Below are 19,424 nucleotides of genomic sequence, written 5' to 3'. Positions count from 1 at the left end.
GTTTCTCTCCAACATTTTTTTGTTCATGTGCAATCTGAGCATGACTATGATTTGTTGTTGTTGTTGTTGGTTAGCCTTTTCTCAAAACTGACTAGGCTGTAGCATTCCATTACTTTTCTGAAAAAAAACAAAAACAAAAACAAAAAACAAAAAAACAACCATTCAGCACCTGCTAGATATTTGTTGCTATAGGGCTAGGAATCTTCATTTTGTTACTTCCTTCTTTCCTCTTTCCCTACCCTTTTTTTCTAAAACTTTTGTTCCACCATTTTCTTATTTTCTTTTGATCAGAACACCAATTTAAACTATGAAATACACTAAGGCCTCAAAATTGATTAATAAATGTTAACTTCATGGTTCAATGCTATGCACAGTGTTTATAAACGTTAGACCACACAGTCCCTGTAATGGAGATAAATGTACTCCAGTTTAAAAGGAAATGTCAACATATCTGCTATTCAGGTGCAGTGATCATTATTTGATAAAATATTTAATTTACCCAGTATCTGTTGAGAACAAAATTCCACATTGACACTAATTGTAAATGGTTGGAACTCTATGGGTTCATGGTTTAGTGAAAGAGGTTTACATATAAGTGTATTCTGTTGCAAAGTTGACAGACACCAGTGTAAATGTGTAAAACAACGTGGATAGTGAGAGTGAAAAATATTTTATCACAGTTAGATCTTCAATTAGAATGTGAAGCAAGGATATAGTTTCAACAGGCAGGTATGAGTTTGTGAATTTTCAGTGATAGACTAGCTTAAAAAAATACCAGCGTGATAGGCATAGAGGGAAGGTTTTTGAAAAGACATATCATCCATGAACACATGTTTTTGTAGCAAGTCACACACTGGCAAAAGTGAGCAAGGCCCAGAAGATGCAACATTCAGGCTGAGCAGTATGTACGGGGGTAAAGAGGAGTTGGTATTTCCTGAGCACTCACTGTGTGTTATCTTCATTTAAGACTAAGGAAAGTGATATGGGGAGTTTATGTGATTTAGCCAAGGTCACAAAGTTAGTGGTTGAAGCATAATTCAAACACAGCTTATAGTTTTTCTAAAGACTATAACTAAAAATGTGTGTGCTAGCACTAAATGTATGTAACTAGTTACTTAGCACGACTGACTTTTAGGATCAAAAATAAAGAATTATGTACAACTATACATCTCTGTCTATGCAGAGCAAATACTGAACTGAATTAACTATCTGGCCAATCAAGGAACAAGCTTGATCATGCTCTGTCTCCCTCAGTATCCTAGATCCAACTACCTGAAATCATCAGTGAATGAGATTTTTGAAGTCCTGTACTATTTACATAATTGAGATCTTGCTTTTAGTGAGAAAACACTGATTTTAGTAGATTCAGTGTGTTCCATAAAAGCAGAGGTAGGCTCCAGTGCAGCCCTCAATTCCACGATCTCTTATAAAGGTCAGGGAGAAGGAAGAACATCTAGCATCAGGAGGCAGGCTGACTTGGAACAGAACAGAAGGCTGGGAGCTAAGGAGGATCTTCAGCAACTATTGTAAATGCTACTAGTGCTTGTGGTTTACCATGATTTGTTCCCTTCCGTATGGGTGTAGGTAGTTTCATGCACGTCCGTGTGAAGAGACCACCAAATAGGCTTTGTGTGAGCAACAAGGCTGTTTATTTCACCTGGGTGCAGGCGGGCTGAGTCCGGAAAAGAGAATCAGCGAAGGGAGATAGGGGTGGGGCTGTTTTATAGGATTTGGGTAGGTAAAGGGAAAAGGGGGGTTGTTCTATGGCGAGCAGGAGTGGGGGTCACAAGGTACTCAGTGGGGGAGCTTTTGAGCCAGGATGAGCCAGGAGAAGGAATTTCACAAGACAATGTCATCAGTTAAGGCAGGAACGGGCCATTTTCACTTCTTTTGTGGTAGGATGTCATCAGTTAAGGCAGGAACTGGCCATCTGGATGTGTACCTGGAGGTCACAGGGGATATGATGGCTTAGCTTGGGCTCAGAGGCCTGACATTCCTGTCTTCTTATATTAATAAGAAAAATAAAACGAAACAGTGGTAAAGTGTTGGGGTGGCGAAAATTTTTGGGGGATGGTATGGAGAGAGAATGGGCGATGTTTCTCAGGGCTGCTTCGAGCGGGATTAGGGGCGGCGTGGGAACCTAGAGTGGGAGAGATTAAGCTGAAGGAAGATTTTGTGGTCAGGGGTGATATTGTGGGATGTTAGAAGAAATATTTGTCATTTAGAATTATTGGTGATGGCCTGGATACGGTTTTGTATGAATTGAAAAACTAAACGGAATAAGAGAAGGAGAAAAACAGGTATTAAAGGCCTAAGAATTGGGAGGACCTAGGACATCTAATTAGAGTGCCTAAGGAGATTCAGCATAGTCCTGCCAGCAAAGATTATTTATTTACTTCAAGAGTTAAGAGTGGCGGTTTGGGGATAGCACCAGGAGATATCAGCTGTGATGGCTTGGAGAAACAGTGTAAACCGGCAGTGTAAACAAGAGCAGGGCATGTATGAGTAGTTGAGAATGGTGAATAGGAGTATGACTAGACAGAAGATAGTAGGGATGACAAGTTTTTTGGGGGCATAGTTCAAGTTGGTCTGGTGTCTGGAATGAGACTGGGGCCTAATAAAAAGGAGCATCTATACAGGAGCTCAAATGGGCTGTACCCTGTAGCATTCTGAGGACAGGTCTGACTTCTGAGAAGGGAAAGTGGTAAAAGTATTGTCCAGTCCTTTTTGGTGGCTGAGCTTGGTGAGGTGTGTTTTTAAAAGACCTTTAGTCCGTTCTACTTTTCCTGAAGACGGACGACCGTAAGGGATATAAAGGTTTCACTGAATACTAAGAGCCTGAAAAACTGCTTGGCTGATTTGACTAATAAAGGCTGATCTGTTATCAGACTGTATAAAGGTGGGAAGGCTAAACTGAGGAATTATGTCTGACAGAAGGGAAGAAATGACTGTGGTGGCCTTCTCAGACCCTGTAGGAAAGGCCTGTACCTATCCAGTGAAAGCGTCTACCTAGACTAAGAGGTATTTTAGTTATCTGACTTGGGGCATGTTGAGTAAAGCTAATTTGCCAGTCCTGGGTGAGGGCAAATCCTCGAGCTTGATGTGTAGGGAAGGGAGGGGGCCTGAATAATCCCTGAGTAGTAGTAGAATGGCAGATGGAACACTGAGAAGTTATTTCCTTGAGGATAGATTTCCATGATGGAAAGAAAATGAGAGGTTCTAAGAGGCAGGCTAGTGGCTTGTACTATAGCATAGCCTGCCTTTGCTGGTGTGTGGCGATTAGGCCTGGTGGAACTGCCATCAATAAATCAAGCGTGATCAGGGTGAGGAACAGGAAAGAAGGAAATATGGGGAAATGGGGTGAATGTCAGGTGGATCAGAGAGATACAGTCATGAGGGTCAGGTGTAGTATCCAGAATAATGTGGGAGGCTGGATTGAAGTCCAGGCCAGGAACAATGGTAATTGTGGGACTTAACAAAGAGTGACTACAGCTGAAGGAGCCGGGGAGCAGAAAGTATATGCATCAGGTGTGAGGAAGAAAATAGATTTTGGAAGTTATGAGAAATGTAGAGAGTGAGTTGAGCATTGTTTGTGATTTTTAGGGCCTCTGAAAGTATTAAAGCAGTGGCAGCCACTGCACGCAGACATGAGGGCTAGGCTAAAACAGTAAGGTCAAGTTGTTTGGACAGAAAGGCTACAGGGTGTGGTCCTGGCTCTTGTGTAAGAATTCTGACTGCACTAACCATGCCTAGGAAGGAAAGGAGTTGTTGTTTTGTAAGGGATTGAGGTTTGGGAGATTAATCGGACATGATCAGCAGGGAGAGCACGTGTGTTTTTATGAGAATTATGCCGAGATAGGTAACAGATGAGGATGAAATTTGTGCTTGACTGAATTAATGGGGGCTATCTGTGAAGGCTTGCGGCAGTACAGCCCAGGTAATTTGCTGAGCCTAATGAGTGTCAGGGTCAGTCTAAGTGAAAGCGAAGAGAGGCTGGGATGAAGGGTGCAAAGGAATAATAAAGAAAGCATGTTTGAGATCCAGAACAGAATAATGGGTTGTAAAGGGAGGTATTGAGGATAGGAGAGTATATGGGTTTGGCACCACGGGGTGGATAGGCAAAACAATTTGGTTGATAAGGCGCAGATTCTGAACTAACCTGTAAGCCTTGTCTGGTTTTAGGACAGGTAAAATGGGGGAATGGTAAGAAGAGTTTACAGGCTTTAAAAGGCCATGCTGTAACAGACGAATGATAACAGGCTTTAACGCTTTCAAAGCATGCTGTGGGATGGGATATTGTCATTGAGCGGGGTAAGGGTGACTAGGTTTTAATGGGATGGTAAGGGGTGCATAATCGGTCACTAAGGAGGGAGTAGAGGTGTCATACTTGTGGGTTAAGGTGGGGAGATACAAGGGGAGGATGTGAAGGAGGCTTTGAACTGGGGGAAAAGGCAGCAATGAGGTGTGGCTGTAGCCTAGGAACAGTCAGGGAAGCAGATAATTTAGTTAAAGTATCTCAGCCTAATAAGGGAACTGGGCAGGTGGGGATAATTAAAAGGAATGCTTAAAAGAGTATTGTCTAAGTTGGCACCAGAGTTGGGGAGTTTTAAGAGGTTTAGAAGCCTGGCCGTCAATACGCACGACAGTTATGGAAGCAAGGGAAACAGGCCCTTGAAAATAAGGTAATGTGGAGTGAGTAGCCTCCGTATTAAGAAGGGGACGGACTTACCTTCCACTGTGAGAGTTACCTAGAGCATCTGTGATGGTCCTGTAGGCTTCTGAGGCGATCGGGCGGTGTCAGTCTTCAGCTGCTAAGCTGAGAAGATCTGGGAAGGAGTCAGTCAGAGAGCCTTGGGCCAGAGTTCCAGGGGCTCTGGGAGTGGCTGCGAGGTGAGTTGAACAGTCTGATTTTCAGTGGGGTCCTACACAGACGGGATACGGCTTAAGAGGAATCCTGGGCTGTGGTCATTCCTTGGCCCAGTGGTCAGATTTCTGGCACTTGTAGCAAGCTCCTGGGGGAGGAGGTTCTGGAGGAAACCCTGGCAGCTGCGGTTCGGGCATTTGGAGTTCTTGTGTGCTGTAGATGTGGCTGGGGTTTGTCTCAGTGGAGGCAAAGAACTGCAACTCAGAAATACGTTGCTACTTGGCTGCCTCTACTCTATTAATTGCACACCTCGGAGGTGAGGTTAATTAAGTCCTGTTGTGGGGTTTGAGGGCCGGAATTTAATTTTTGGGGTTTTATTTAATGTCGGGAGCAGATTGGGTAATAAAATGTATATTGAGAATAAGACTGCCTTTTAACCTTTTAGGGTCTAGGGCTGTAAAGCGTCTCAGGGTTGCTGCTGAGTGAGCCATGAACTGGGCTGGGTTTTTCATATTTGATGAAAGAGCCTAAATGCTCACTGATTTGGGAGAGGTCTGATAAAGAAAAAGGAGCATTAACCTTGACTATGCCTTTAGTTTCAGCCACCTTTTTAAGAGGAAATTGCTGGGCAGGTGGGGGAGGGCTAGGCTCGGAATGAAACTGTAAGCCGGACTGGGTGTGAGGAGGAGAGGTGATAAAACGATTATAGGGTGGAGGATCGGAGGCTGAGGAAGAATTGGGACCTAGCTCAGCCTGGCGAGGAGGGGAGAGGTCCGATGGGTCTGTAGAAAAGGAAGATTAGAAAGACTCAGCGATGCTTGGGGTTGGTACTGAGGGGACAGGCGGGAGGGAAAGAAGGAAGATTTGGGATGAGTTGCACTGGGCACAGAGACTAGGAAGGGACCAATGTGTAAAAGAATGCCTGGATGTCATGCACCTCAGACCATTTGCCTATTTTACAACAAGAATTATTTAGATCTTGCAGGATGGAAAAATTGAAAGTGCCATTTTCTGGCTATTTGGAACTACTGTTGAGTTTGTATTGGGGTCAAGGGGCATTGCAGAAGAAAATAAGCATTTAGGTTTTAGGTCAGGTGTGAGTTGAAGAGGTTTTAAGTTTTTGAGAACACAGGCTAAGGGAGAAGAAGGAGGAATGGAGGGTACAATGTTGCCCATAGTGAAGGAAGCAAGCCCAGAGAAAAGAGAGAGTAGAGACACAGAGGGAAGGGGTTCGGGGGTTCTTACCTTCCAGAAAAGTGGGAAAGGGGTCAGGGCATGGAAATAAGGGATGGGGCACAGAGATAAGAGGCCAGGGCATGGAAATAAGGGATCTGGGTGCAGAGATAAGAGGTTGGGGCATGGAAATAAGGGATTGGGGTGCAGAGACAAGAGGTTGGGGTGCAGAAATAAGGGATTGGGGTGCAGAGATATGAGGTTGGGGTACTTGCCCCTCCCCTAGAAAAGCGGGACTTGCCACTAAGAGTGAAGGAGAAGGGATTGGGGGTTTCTTGCCCCCCAGAAAGGTGGAGAAGGGGTAGAGACATGGAGGGAAGGGGTTGGGGTACTTGCCTCTCCCCCAGAAAAGCAGGACTTGCCGCTAAGGGTGAAAGACCAAGGCAAGCATCCCTGCGTGGTCTGACACCTCTGAAACCTGGATGAATAATCCGAGAGGCGTCCCTGAAATGATTAAACACCAAGGGAAGTCTGCCTTCCCAGTCCATGACTGGTGCAGGAGTTTTGGGTCCATGGATAAAACATGTCTCCTTTGTCTCTACCAGAAAATGAAAGGAATTGAAATTAAGAGAAGGGAGAGACTGAAGTGTGGCACCAAGATTGAAAGGAGAAAGAGGTTGAGGGATAGTGAGGGAGGTTGGAGAAAAGAGTAAAAAGAGGCTGCTTACCAGATTTGAAATTGGTGAGATGTTTCTTGGGCTGGTCAGTCTGAGGACTTGAGGTCGTAGGTGGATCTTTCTCATGGAGCAAAGTTCAGGAGGACAGGGGATTGATCTCCCAAAGGAGGTCCCCCGATCCGAGTCACGGCACCAAATTTCATGCGTGTCCCTGTGAAGAGACCACCAAACAGGCTTTGTGTGAGCAATAAAGTTTTTAATCACCTGGGTGCAGGCGGGCTGAAAAGAGAGTCAGCGAAGGGAGATAGGGGTGTGGCCGTTTTATAGGATTTGGGTAGGTAAAGGAAAAAAGGGGGTTGTTCTCTGGCGGGCAGGAGTGGAGGTCACAAGGTGCTCAGTAGGGGAGCTTTTGAGCCAGGAGAAGGAATTTCACAAGACAATGTCATCAGTTAAGGCAGGAACAGGCCATTTTCACTTCTTTTGTGGTGGAATGTCATCAGTTAAGGCAGGAACCAGCCATCTGGATGTGTATGTGCAGGTCACAGGGGATATGATGGCTTAGCTTGGGCTCAGAGGCCTGACAGGTAGAAAATACTGACTTCCAGAGATATAAGGATTAGGCTCAAAAGGCAACACTTAGCTGGAGTTTAGAGGCAGGAATTAAGTCTTAAAAACAGGTGATAGAAAAGGGAATCATCAGATTAGGAAATGAAAAAACAAGTCTCTTGTTTGGTTAAGAATTCCTCAGCTGGAGAAAACAATCCCAAGAATTAGGAATCTGGAAATTAGGCCCAAAACAGACTTAGCTAAAGCAGGATTGATTTCAATAGTATGTAAAAACAAGGCCCCTGAAATCTCCATCTTAACTGATACTGTTTGGTATAGGAAGAGAGGACCACATGCCTTTAGCTGCAGGGATGAGAAAGGGCTAAGAACCATACAGGGTCTGATATTAACATAAAGAAAGATTTTTCTTAAGCATATTTTTGGCCAAGCTGGTATCAGTGGTTTTGAAGATGAATGATTACTATTTATCATAACCCCATGCATGGGAGTTCCAATTTTGGCTCCAACATGTAAGAGCTTCGAAGTTCTTACTCCCATGCCTACAATAAGAAAAAGCTGAAAATTCTGAAAAATTACTTTTGTTTTATGCTACTTATCAGAAAACTGAGGTCACAGGGCAAATTGCAATCTGAAATCTAGAGACAGGTACAATCAGAAAAATACAGCAACACTGGAGCAGAATGTAATAGAGCCATATACCCTGTAAAGATACTGAAATTGCAATTTTAACAAACTGATGGAGGCTAACTATATAATAGCATGAGAGGGAGAGCCTTTTGGGGACCACAGTTTTAGGAAATCCCATATTTGCATGGGCTCTATTTCAAGGAATCCTATCATATCCTCAAAGTAAAGATCCAAGAAAGACCCTTTCCTGGCTGTGGCACAGAATAGGGAAGAATCAAAATTGTGAAACACACCCAGAGTGTTCTCTATAACAAAGAGCTGCCCTCCAGAAGAAGAGAATGTGTATTTCAGTTTAAGAAAAGGCATTTTTCTCAGTCTCATCCACTCTTCACTTCCTGTCTCACACATGAAGGGAAAAATATAGCCAACAGGTTTTGGGGACTTCAAGGAAATACAGTGGAAATGTTGCAGCTAGAAAGCAGGAGAAGAAATGCTATACCATTTGAGAAACACATAGGAAGGCCTCAGCCCTGAGGCATGTGTCCAATAAAAGACTGAGATATTATTAGAAGATTATAGAACTGTGAGAAACTTTGGAATACCAAAAGGAAAAGAAAGACAGAACCAAACAGAAAAAAAAATTTGAAGTAGTAACAGCAAAGAGCTTTCCAAAATTAATGAAAGACACCAAATCACAGATATAGAAAGTTTAGAGAACCCCAAACATTGAAGTAATAACAGCAAAGAGCTTTCCAAAATTAATGATAGACACCAAATCACAGATACAGAAAGTTTAGAGAACCCCAAGCATAATAAAGACAAAAAGCAACAACAGCAGCAACAAAACAAACACCACCACCAACAGCAAATACATACTCTTCTTACCATATTCATACTGCAGAAAATCAAAGTCAAGAGTGTCATGTGCATCCATGTAAAGAGACCACCAACAGGCTTTGTGTGAGCAATAAAGCTTTTTAATCACCTGGGTGCAGGTGGGCTGAGTCCTAAAAGAGAGTCAGCAATAGGAATTGGGGGTGGGGCAGTTTTATAGGATTTGGGTAGGTAGTGGAAAATTACAGTCAAAGGGGGTTGTTCTCTTGCAGGCAGGGGCAGGGGGGTCACAAGGTGTTCAGTGGGGGAGCTCCTGAGATTCATTGTCCAGGAGAAGGAATTTCACAAGGTAATGTCATCAGCTAAGGCAGGAACCGGCCATTTTCACTTCTTTTGTGATTCTTCAGTTGCTTCAGGCCATCTGGATGTATACCTGCAGGCTTGGGCTCAGAGGCCTTACAAAGAGAACATCTTGAAAGAAGTCAGAGAAATAAAATACCTACTTATCAGGAATAAGAATAGGAATAGCAGACTTTTTGTCAAAAACAATGCAAGTGGAAACAAAGTGGAGTGAAATATTTAAAGTGTTGAAAGGAAACAAAACACCGGCCTAGAATTCTATATCCAGTGAAAATTATCCTTCCAAAGTTAAAGAGAAATAGTAACTTTATCTGACAAAAGCTGAGTGAACTTGTAACCAGCAGATCTGCTGTGCATGACATTTAAAAGGTCTTTGGAGGGGAACATCACACACCGGGGCCTGTTGGGGGGTGAGGGCCTAGGGGAGGGATAGCATTAGAAGAAATACCTAATGTAAATGACAAGTTGATAGGTGCAGTAAACCAACATGGCACGTGTATACCTATGTAACAAACCTGCACATTATGCACATGTACCCTAGAACTTAAAGTATAATAATAATAATAATAATCATAATCATAATAATAAAATATCTTTGGGCAGGAGGGAAATGATGTCAGAAAATTGGACTTACATAAAGAAAGGTAGGGCATCAGAGAAAGAATAAATGAAGGTAAAATAAAATATTTTATTTTTTCGTTTTAATTGATATGAAAGGTAACTGTTTAAAGCAATATTAGTAACAATGCATTAAGCGATCATAATATAAATAAGTTAAAGAAATGAAGCAATTCACAAAGGACAGGAGGGAGGGATTGAGAATATTATTATGAGGCACTTGCACTACATGTGAGGTGATGTGTTATTTGAAGTTAAATTTAGATTAGTTAGAAATGTATATTGGAAACTTGAGGAAAAGTAGTAAGTTTTTTGTTAGTAGCATTACTGATATGCTGAAAGGAGAGATAAAATGGAATTATATAAAATGTTCAATTAAAGTGAGAGCAAAAGAAAAATAAAGGAAAAGATAAAGTGCAACAAATAGGAAACAGCTACAAATATGGTAGATATTAATCCAGCTATATCAATAATTACTTTAAATGTGACTGGTCACATTACACCAATTAAAAGACATATATTGTCAGAGTAGATAAAAAAAAGAACAACAACAACTCAATTATATGTGAGCTACAAGAGACCCACTTTAAATATAAAGATTCATGTTAAAAGTAAATGGTTTGTATCATGAAGGAAGGGATGCTGAGTTTTATCAAATGCTTTCTCTGCATCTGTTGAGATGATCATATAGTTTTTGTCTTTAATTTTTTTGTTTATGTGATGAATCACATTTATTGATTTTTGTAGGTTGAACCATCCTTTCATCCCTGGAACAGAACCCACTTCATCATGAGTTTGATCTTGATTTTTTTGATATGCTGGTGGACTTGGTTGCTAGTATTTTGTTGAGAATTTTTGCATCTATGTTCATCAAGGATATTGACTTTCAGGTTTTTTGTTGTTGTTGTTATATCATTGTCTTGGATGATACTGGCTTCCTAGAATGAGTTAGGGGTAATTCTCTCCTCCTTAATTTTTTGAAATAGTTTCAGAAGGATTGGTACAAGTTCTTCATTGTACATTTAATAGAACTTATGCTGTGAATACATCTGGTCCTGGGCTTTACTTTGTTGGAAGATTTTTATTACTAGTTCAATCTCAATACTATTTATTGGTCTCTTCAGGATTTCTATTTCTTCCTGTTTCAATCTTGGCATTTGTATGTTTCCAAGAATTTGTCCATTTCTTTTAGGTTTTCTAGTTTGTGAATGTATAGTTGTTAATAAGAGTCTCTGATAATCTTTTGTATTTCTGTGATATATGTTTTGTATTTCTGTGATATATGTTGTAATGTTTTCTTTTTCATTTCTGATTGTGTTTATTTGGATCTTCTCTTCTTTTCTTGATTAGTCCAGCTACTGAGTTATCAATTTTGTTTATCTTTTTTTTTTTTTTTTTTTTTTTTTTTTTTTGAAATAGAGTCTCTCTCTGTCGCCCAGGCTGGAATGCAGTGGCACAATCTCGGCTCACTGCAAGCTCCACCTCCCGGGTCCACACCATTCTCCTGCCTCAGCCTCCTGAGTAGCTGCGACTACAGGTGCCTGTCACCACACTCAGCTAATTTTTTGTATTTTGTATTTTGTATTTTGTATTTTGTATTTGTAGAGACAGGGTTTCACCATGTTAGCCAGGATGGTCTCGATCTCCTGACCTCGTGATCCGCCCACCTCGGCCTTCCAAAGTGCTGGGATTACAGGCGTGAGCCACTGTGCCTGGCCAATTTTGTTTATCTTTTTAAAGAACCAACTATTGGTTTCACAAATCCTTGCATTATTTTCTTGGTCTCATTTTCATTTAATTCTACTCTGATCTTTGTTATTTCTTTTCTACTGCTAGCTTTGGATTTGATTTGTTTTTGTTTTTCTAAAGTTCCTTGAGGTGTGATATTAGGATGCTAATTTGTAATCTTTCCGTATTTTTCATGTAGGCATCAAAAAATGCTATAAACTTTTCACTTGGTACTGCTTTTGCTGTATCCTAAATATTTTGGTATGTTAGGTTTTCATTTCATGCAATAATTAAAAATTATTTTAAGTTCCATATTAATTTCACCATTGACTCAATGGTCATTCAGGGCATGTTTTTAAATTTCAGTGTTTTTGTATAGTTTCTACAGTTCCTTTTTGTATTGCCTTCTAGGCATAGAAGGAACATATCTCAACATAATAAAGGCCATATAAAATAAACCCTCAGCTGATATCACACTGAATGGGTAAAAGTTGAAAGAATTCCCCCTAAAAACTAAAACAAGACAAGGATGTCCTTATCTTGTTTGGTCAATTTCATTACTCCCATTCAACGTAGTCCTGGAAGTCCTAGCCAGAGCAATCAGGTAAGGGAAAGAAATAAAAGGTAGCCAAATTGGGAACAGAGAAAGTCAAATGATCTCTGTTTGCTGACAATGTGATCTTACATTTAAAAACTCTAAAGACTCCACCAAAATATCTTAGATTTGATTTAAAAAATTCAGTAAGTTTTCAGGATACAGAACCAACATATAAATATCAGTAGAATTTTTACACACCAATAACTATCAAGCTAACAATCAAATAAAGAAGATAATTCTGTTTTCAACCACAACAACAACAACAACAAAAAGTACCTAGAAACCAAGATGGTTAAAGATCTCTACAAGGAAAAATACAAAACATTGATGAAGGAAATTGTAGATGACACAAACAAATGGTAAAACATTCCATGGTTATGAAACAGAAGAATTACTATTGTTAAATGATCATTGTGGCTTTGATTTGTATTTCTCTAGTGATCACTGATGTTGAGCTTTTTAAAATATGCTTGTTGGCTGCATGTATGTCCTCTTTTGAGAAATTTCTGTTGATGCTCTTTGTCCGCTTTTTAATGGAGTTGTTTGTTTTACTCTTGTAAATGTGTTAAAGTTCCTTATAGATGCTGGATATTAGATCTTTGTCAGATGCGTAGTTTGCATATATTTTGTCTCATTCTATGGGTTGTCTGTTTACTCGGTTGATAGTTTGTTTTGCTGTGCAGATGCTTTTAAGTTTGAATAGATTCCACTTGTCAATGTTTGCTTTTGTTGCTATTGCTTTTGGTGTCTTTGCTGTGAAATCTTTGCTCATTCCTATGTCCAGGATGGTATTGCCTAGGTTGTCTTCCAGGGTTTTTATATTTGGGTTTTACACTTAAGTCCCTTGTTGCTTGTTTTTGTCAGCTTTGTTAAAGATCAGATGGTCGTAGATGTCCGACCTTATTTCTGGGCTCTCTATTCTGTTCCATTTGTCTATATACCTGTTTTTGTACCAGTACCATGCTGTTTTGACTACTGTAGCCTTGTAGTGTAGTTTGAAGTCAGGTAGCATGATGCTTTCAGCTTCGTTTTTAAATTTTTCTTAGTTTTGCCTTGGCTATTTGGGCTCTTTTCTGGTTCCATATAAATTGTAAAATACCTTTTTCTACGTCTGTGAAGAATATCATTAGTAGTTTGATAGGAATAGCATTGAATCTGTAAATTATTTTGGGTAATACGCCATTTTAGTAATACTGATCCTTTAAACAATTGTGGAAATCAGTATGTTGATTCCTCAAAGAGCTAAAAGAGGAACTGCCATTTGACCCAGCAACCCCAGTCCTGGGTATATACCCAGAGGAATATAAATCATTCTACCATACAGACACATGTGTGAAAATGTTCATTGCAGCAGTATTCCCATTATCAAATACATGGAATCAACCTAAATGTCCATCAATGACAAGTTGGATAAAGAAAATGTGGTACATATACTTCATGGAATACTATACAGCCATAAAAAAGAATGAGATCATGTCTTTTGTGGGAACATGGATGGAGCTACCAGTTATTATCCTTAGCAAACTAATGCAAGAACAGAAAACCAGATACCGCATGTTCTCACTAATGAGTGAGAGCGAAATTATAAGAACTTATCAACACAAAGAAGTAAACAACAGACACTGGCATCTACTTGAGAGGGGAGGGTGGGAGGTAGAAGAGGTACAGAAAATATAATTAATGGGTACTGGACTTAATACCTGGGTGAAAAAATAATATGTACAACAAACCCCAGAGATACATGTTTACCTATGTAACAAACCTTCACACATACCCCCAAACCTAAAATAAAAGTTAAAAAAAAACACTAAAATGATTATACTGTCCCGAACATCTACAGATTCAATGTCATTTATATAAAACCCAAACATCAGTTTTTACAGAATTAGAAGAATTCTAAAATTTATATAAAACCAAAAAAGAGCCTGAAGAGCCAAAGCAATCATAAGCAAAAAGAACAAAGCTGGAGGCATCACATTACCTGACTTCAAATTATAGTATAAGGCAATAGTAACCAAAACAGCATGGTACTTGTGTAAAAATAGACACATGGATCAGTGGAACAGAATAGAGAACCCAGAAATAAAGCCACATATCTACAGGCAACCGTTTTGTCAAAGTCAACAAAAATATACACTAGGGAAAGGACATTCTTTTCAATAAATGGTGGGAAAATTGGATTGCCATATGCAGAATAATAAAAAGGGACTCATCTTTTACAATACACAAAAACCAACCCAAGATGTATTAAACACTTAAATTTGAGACCTGAGACTAGAAAAGTCCTAGAAGAACACCAAGGGAAAACTCTTCTGAATATTGGTCTAAGGAAAGAATTCATGACTAAAACCTCAAAAGTACAAACAACACAAACAAAAATAGACAAATGGAACTTGACTTCATTAAACTAAAAAGCTTCTGTAGAGCAAAAGAAATAATCAAGAGATAAACAGATAACCAGCAGAATGGGAGAAAATATTTGCAAATATTTGCAAACTGTGCATCCAGTGTGGGACTAATATCTGGAATTTACAAGGAACTCAAACAACTCCAGCAACAACAGCAACAAAAAGCACCATTTAAAAGTGGGCAAAGGCCATGAATATTATATTTTTCAAAAGAAAACAAATGACCAACAAGTAAATGAAAAAATTCTCAACATCATTAATCATAATGTAAAGGCAAAGTGAAACCACAATGAGATATCACTTTACACCAATGAAAATAGCTGTTACTAAGAAGTCAAAAAATAACCTTAGTGAGGTTGCAAAGAAGAGGGTTGGTGGTAATGTAAATTAGTACAACTTCTCAGGAAAACAGTATGGAGAGTTCTCAAAGAACTAAAAATAAAAATGTAGCAATCCCACCAGTTGGTAACTACTCAAAGGAAAATAAATAATTATATAAAATAGATACCTGTTCTTGTGTGTTTATTGCTGTACTGTTCACAATAGCAAAGATACAGAATCAACTTAAGTGTCCACTAATGGATGGCTGGATAAAGAAAATATGGTGTATATATACAAAATGGAATACTATTCAGCCATATAAAAGAATGAAATAATGTATTTTGCAGCAAAATGGATGGAACTGGAAGCCATTGTCTTAAGCCAAACAACTAAGAAATAGAAAGTCAAATTCTGCATGTTCTCACTTGTAAGCAGGAGCTAAATGATGTGTACACATGGACAAAATAGTGTGGAATGATTGACACTGGAAACTCAGAAGGCTAGGGCCTGAAAGGAGGAAGGGAGATAACAAATTACTTATGAGTACAATGTACATTATTTGGGTGATGGGTACACTAAAAGCCAAGACTTCAACACTATGCAATACAGTCATATAACAAAATTGCACATGTACCCCATAAATTTATAGAAATAAACTTTTATTAAATGGATGTTTATTATCTTACCGATTGGGAGAAAACATTTGCATATTATATACCTGATAAGGGATTTGTATCTACAATATGTACAGAGCTCTTACAAATAAGCAATAAAATAAAATATAATACTTTTACACTTGTAAAACTGACTATATAATGAATACCTGAAAATAGAATTCATAGAAATACAAGTTTGTAGATTTTTCATTTTGATAGGTGATACAGTTTGTATATTCATCCCCACTCAAATCTCATGTTGAATATTAATCCTCAATTCTGGAACTGGAGCCTAGTGGGAGGTGTTTGGTTCATAGGGGCAGATCCTTCACAAATGGCTTGGGCCATAATATGCCAGCTCTTGCTGTGAGTTCTCCTGAGATTTTGTTGTTTATGTGTGTGTGGCACCTCCCCCCACAACTCTCCCTCTTGCTCTTGCTTTTTCTATGTGATGTGTCTGCTCCCCTTTCACCTTGTGCCATGATTGTAAGCTTCTGAGGTCACCCCAAAAGCTGAGCAGATATCACCACCATGCTTCCTGTAAAACCTGTAGAACCATGAGCCAATTAAACCTTTCTTTATAAATTACCCAGTCACAGTTATTTCTTTACAGCAGTGCAAGAACAACCTAATGAAGAAAATTGCTACCAAGAGAGGGGCATTTCTATAAATATATCTGAAAATGTGCAAGTAATTTTGGAACCGGGAAAAAGGCAGAGGTTGGAAGAGTTTGGAGGGTTGAGAAGAAGACAGAAAGATGAGGGAAAGTTTGAAACTTCTCAGAGAATAGTTAAATGGTTGTGACCAAGATGCTGATAGTTATATCAACAGTGAGGTCTCAGATAGAAATGAAAAATGTATTGGGAACTGGAGCAAAGGTCATGCCTGTTATGTCTTAGCAAAGAACTTGGCTGTATTCTGTTCATGCCCTGAGGATCTGTGGAAGTTTGAATAAACAGTGATTATTTAGAGTATCTGGCAGATGAAATGTCTAAGCAGGAAAGAGTTCAAGATATTGCTTGGCTGCTTGTAATGAGCTACGCTCATATGTGGGAGCAGAAGAATGACTTAAAGTTAGAAGTTGCATCTACAAGGGAAGCAGAGCATAAAAGTTTGGAAAGTTTGCAGCCTGGCCATGTGGCAGAAAAAAAGAAAGCTTTTTGGGAAAGGAATTCAAACATGCTGTGGAACAATCACTTGCTAGAGAAATTTGCATAACTAAAAGAAAGCCAAGTGCTAATATCCAAGACAATAATGGAAATGACTTCAAAGGCATTTTAGAAACATCCACAGCAGCCCCTCCCATCACAGGCCCAGAGATTTTGAAGGGAAGAATGGTTTCCTGGGCATGGCTTAGGGCCCCTGCAGCCCTGCACAGCCTTGGGACACTAATTCCAAGATCCCAGGCACTCCAGCTTCAGTTGGAGCTTAAAGGGCCCAGGTACACCGAGAGCTGTCACTTTGGAAAATTCAAACCATAAGCCTTGGCAGCTTCCATGTGGTATTAAGCCTGGGTGTGCAGAGTGCATGAATTAAGGAGGCTAGACCTCGACCTAGATTTCAGAGGATGTATGAGAAACACTGGGTGCCCAGGCAGAAGCATGCTGAAGCCCCACAGAGAACCTCTAATAGGAAATGCAGAGGGAAAATGTGGGTTTGGAGCCCCCACACAGAGTCCCCACTAGGCACTACCTATTGGAGCGTAGGAAAGAATCGCAGAATGATAGATCCACTAGCAGCTTGCACCTTGCACCGGAAAAGCCTTGTGCACTCAATAACCTGTGAGAGCAGCCACAGGGGCTAAACCTTGCAAAGCCGCAGGGATGGAGCTGCCCCTTGTGCCAGTGTGCCCTGGATGTGGGACATGCAGTCAAAGAAAATTATTTTGGCTCTTTAAGTTTAATGACTGCCATGGTAGGTTTTGAACTCATGTGGGGCCCGCAGCCCCTTATTTTGACTGATTTCTCCCTTTTGAATGGCAATGTTTACCCTATACTGCCTATACCACCATTTTATCTTAGAAGTAAATAACTTGTTTTTGGTTTTACAGGCTCATAGATGGAAGGGACTTGCCTTATCTCAGATGAGACTTTGGACTTTGGACTTTTGAGTTAACATTAAAACAAATTAAGACTTTAAAGGACTATTGGGAAGGCATGATTGTATTTTTCAATAGGAGAAGAACATGAGATCTGGGAGGGGCCGGAGATGAAATTATATCATTTGTATATTTATCTCCACCCAAATTTCATGTGGAAATGCAATCCTTAATGTTGGAGGTGGACCTAGTGAGAGGTATTTGGATCATGAGGATTTGGATCATGAGAGTCCACGAGACCTGCTCATTTAAACAAATGTGTGTTGCACCTCCCTGCTAAGTCACTGTCTTTTGCTCCTGCTTTTGCCATATAATGTGTCGTCTCCCTACTTTGCCTTCCACCCTGAGTAAAAGCTTCCAGAAGCCAAGCACATACCAGCACCATGTTTTCTGTACAGCCTGAAGAAACATGAATCAAGTAAACCTCTTTTCTTTATAAATTACTCAGTCGCAGGTATTTCTTTGTAGCAAGCAAGAATGGCCTAATAGACCTAACATATAACCTTCCAAACATAGTACACTAACTTGCTTTCCCAGAAAAAGCATAGAAGAGGTAGAATAAGCATTTTGAAAATATTGTCCTCCTCTGCCATTGAGGCAGAAGGATAAGAATTTTATTAAAGAATTGTATAGTACGTTCTTGCTTGTGTACCTCTGCTAATGGGTACATTGCAGGTTGACAATAGATTTAAGCTTTAACTCTTATACATTGTCAGTGAATAATAAAAGGGGAAAGAAAGCTGAATGGATCAGCCTATATAAACATGGTACATTTAATCACCACAAAAACATTGAATGTAAAATAACTTTCTTATTTCCATTCAAAATGTGGAGAAAGTGAGATTTAGAAATATTATGACACAATGGAGAATACTTTCTAGTTAGTTAAGAACAAGTTAAAGCCAAATCCATATTCTTTAACTTTTTTCCAATGACAATATTTTATCCCTGATATTGATACCCTAAGGCTATGATTCTGACCATAGTAATAATAGCATCAATAATTACAGCTAACATTTATTGGAGTGCTTAATATGTGCAAGATAAGTACTCAAATAAACTTGAAGTATATTATGTGAAGTTACACTGGGAAGTAAGTAATACTATTCTTATTTTAAGGTTGAGAAAATTATGGAATAATGGTCAAATGATGAAATGACAAAATTATAGAAATGGAGAACAGAATAGTAATTACCAGGGGTTCAGAAGGGTTGAGAGCTAAAGGGAAGTGGATGTGGCTATTTAAGACCACATGAGTAATTCTTGTATTATGGAAATGTTCTGCATCTTGACTGTACCAATGCTGATATTCTACTTGTAATTTTGCACTACAATTTTACAACATGCTACCAGAAGTTGAAACTGGATAAATACATGGGATTTCTCTGTATCATTTTTTCAACTTCATGTGAATCAACAGTTATCTCAAAATGTTTAATTAAAAAATGTGAGAGGAATAATGTCACACAATGGCAGAGTAGAAAATTTTACAATGCAATGGAGAAATTGATTCCTCCCCCAAATAAATCACTGAGCTGAAAAAAGTGATTTGGATCAATTTCATTGGAGTTCTGGAACCTGATCTAACACAGCAACCAGAGCAGTGCTCAATGAAGGGAAAGGCTGCTGATCTCATGTAAGTGACCAGCGTGCCCATGCTCGAACCCAATATCATCTCCTATTTCTTAGCCCCTTCAAGGCTGTGGGGTTAGCATCCCACATTTTGGAGTTGCTGTCTGGTGCCAGAACAGGCAGTGGAGACCTTCTCCTCTATACATTTGGAGTTGTGTGTTTAGGTTGGTCTGGCAGTGCCCTGAGGAACCTGCCCAAATGTTTGCCTTGGTTTTGGTCCCCTCAGCAGAAGCAGAATTCTTGAGAAGCATCTATCAGATTTA

General features: G+C 39.7%; 1 long non-coding RNA gene across 3 annotated transcripts in view; it reads right to left on the bottom strand.

Annotated features, from left to right (window-relative positions):
- Window positions 1-1,626: 1,626 nt before the first annotated feature.
- LOC129524000 (uncharacterized) overlaps window positions 1,627-19,424 on the bottom strand; it is a 39,867-nt gene continuing 22,069 nt past the window's right edge. Inside the window, exons 1-4 of one of the 3 annotated variants that reach the window (XR_008667654.2) lie at window positions 8,794-8,889; window positions 6,766-6,925; window positions 4,730-4,922; window positions 1,627-1,942 (exon numbers count right to left, since the gene is read on the bottom strand). This is a non-coding gene — a long non-coding RNA (uncharacterized lncRNA). Of the gene's footprint in view, window positions 1,943-4,729; window positions 4,923-6,765; window positions 7,267-8,793; window positions 8,890-19,424 lie in introns of those variants that run through there. The other 2 variants (XR_008667655.2, XR_008667653.2) reach the window with 2 other exon arrangements.

The sequence above is a fragment of the Gorilla gorilla genome, chromosome 7 (genome assembly GCF_029281585.2).
Source record: "Gorilla gorilla gorilla isolate KB3781 chromosome 7, NHGRI_mGorGor1-v2.1_pri, whole genome shotgun sequence".
Classification (NCBI taxonomy): Eukaryota; Metazoa; Chordata; class Mammalia; order Primates; family Hominidae; genus Gorilla; species Gorilla gorilla.
This window is presented reverse-complemented; position numbering and strand designations above follow the sequence as displayed.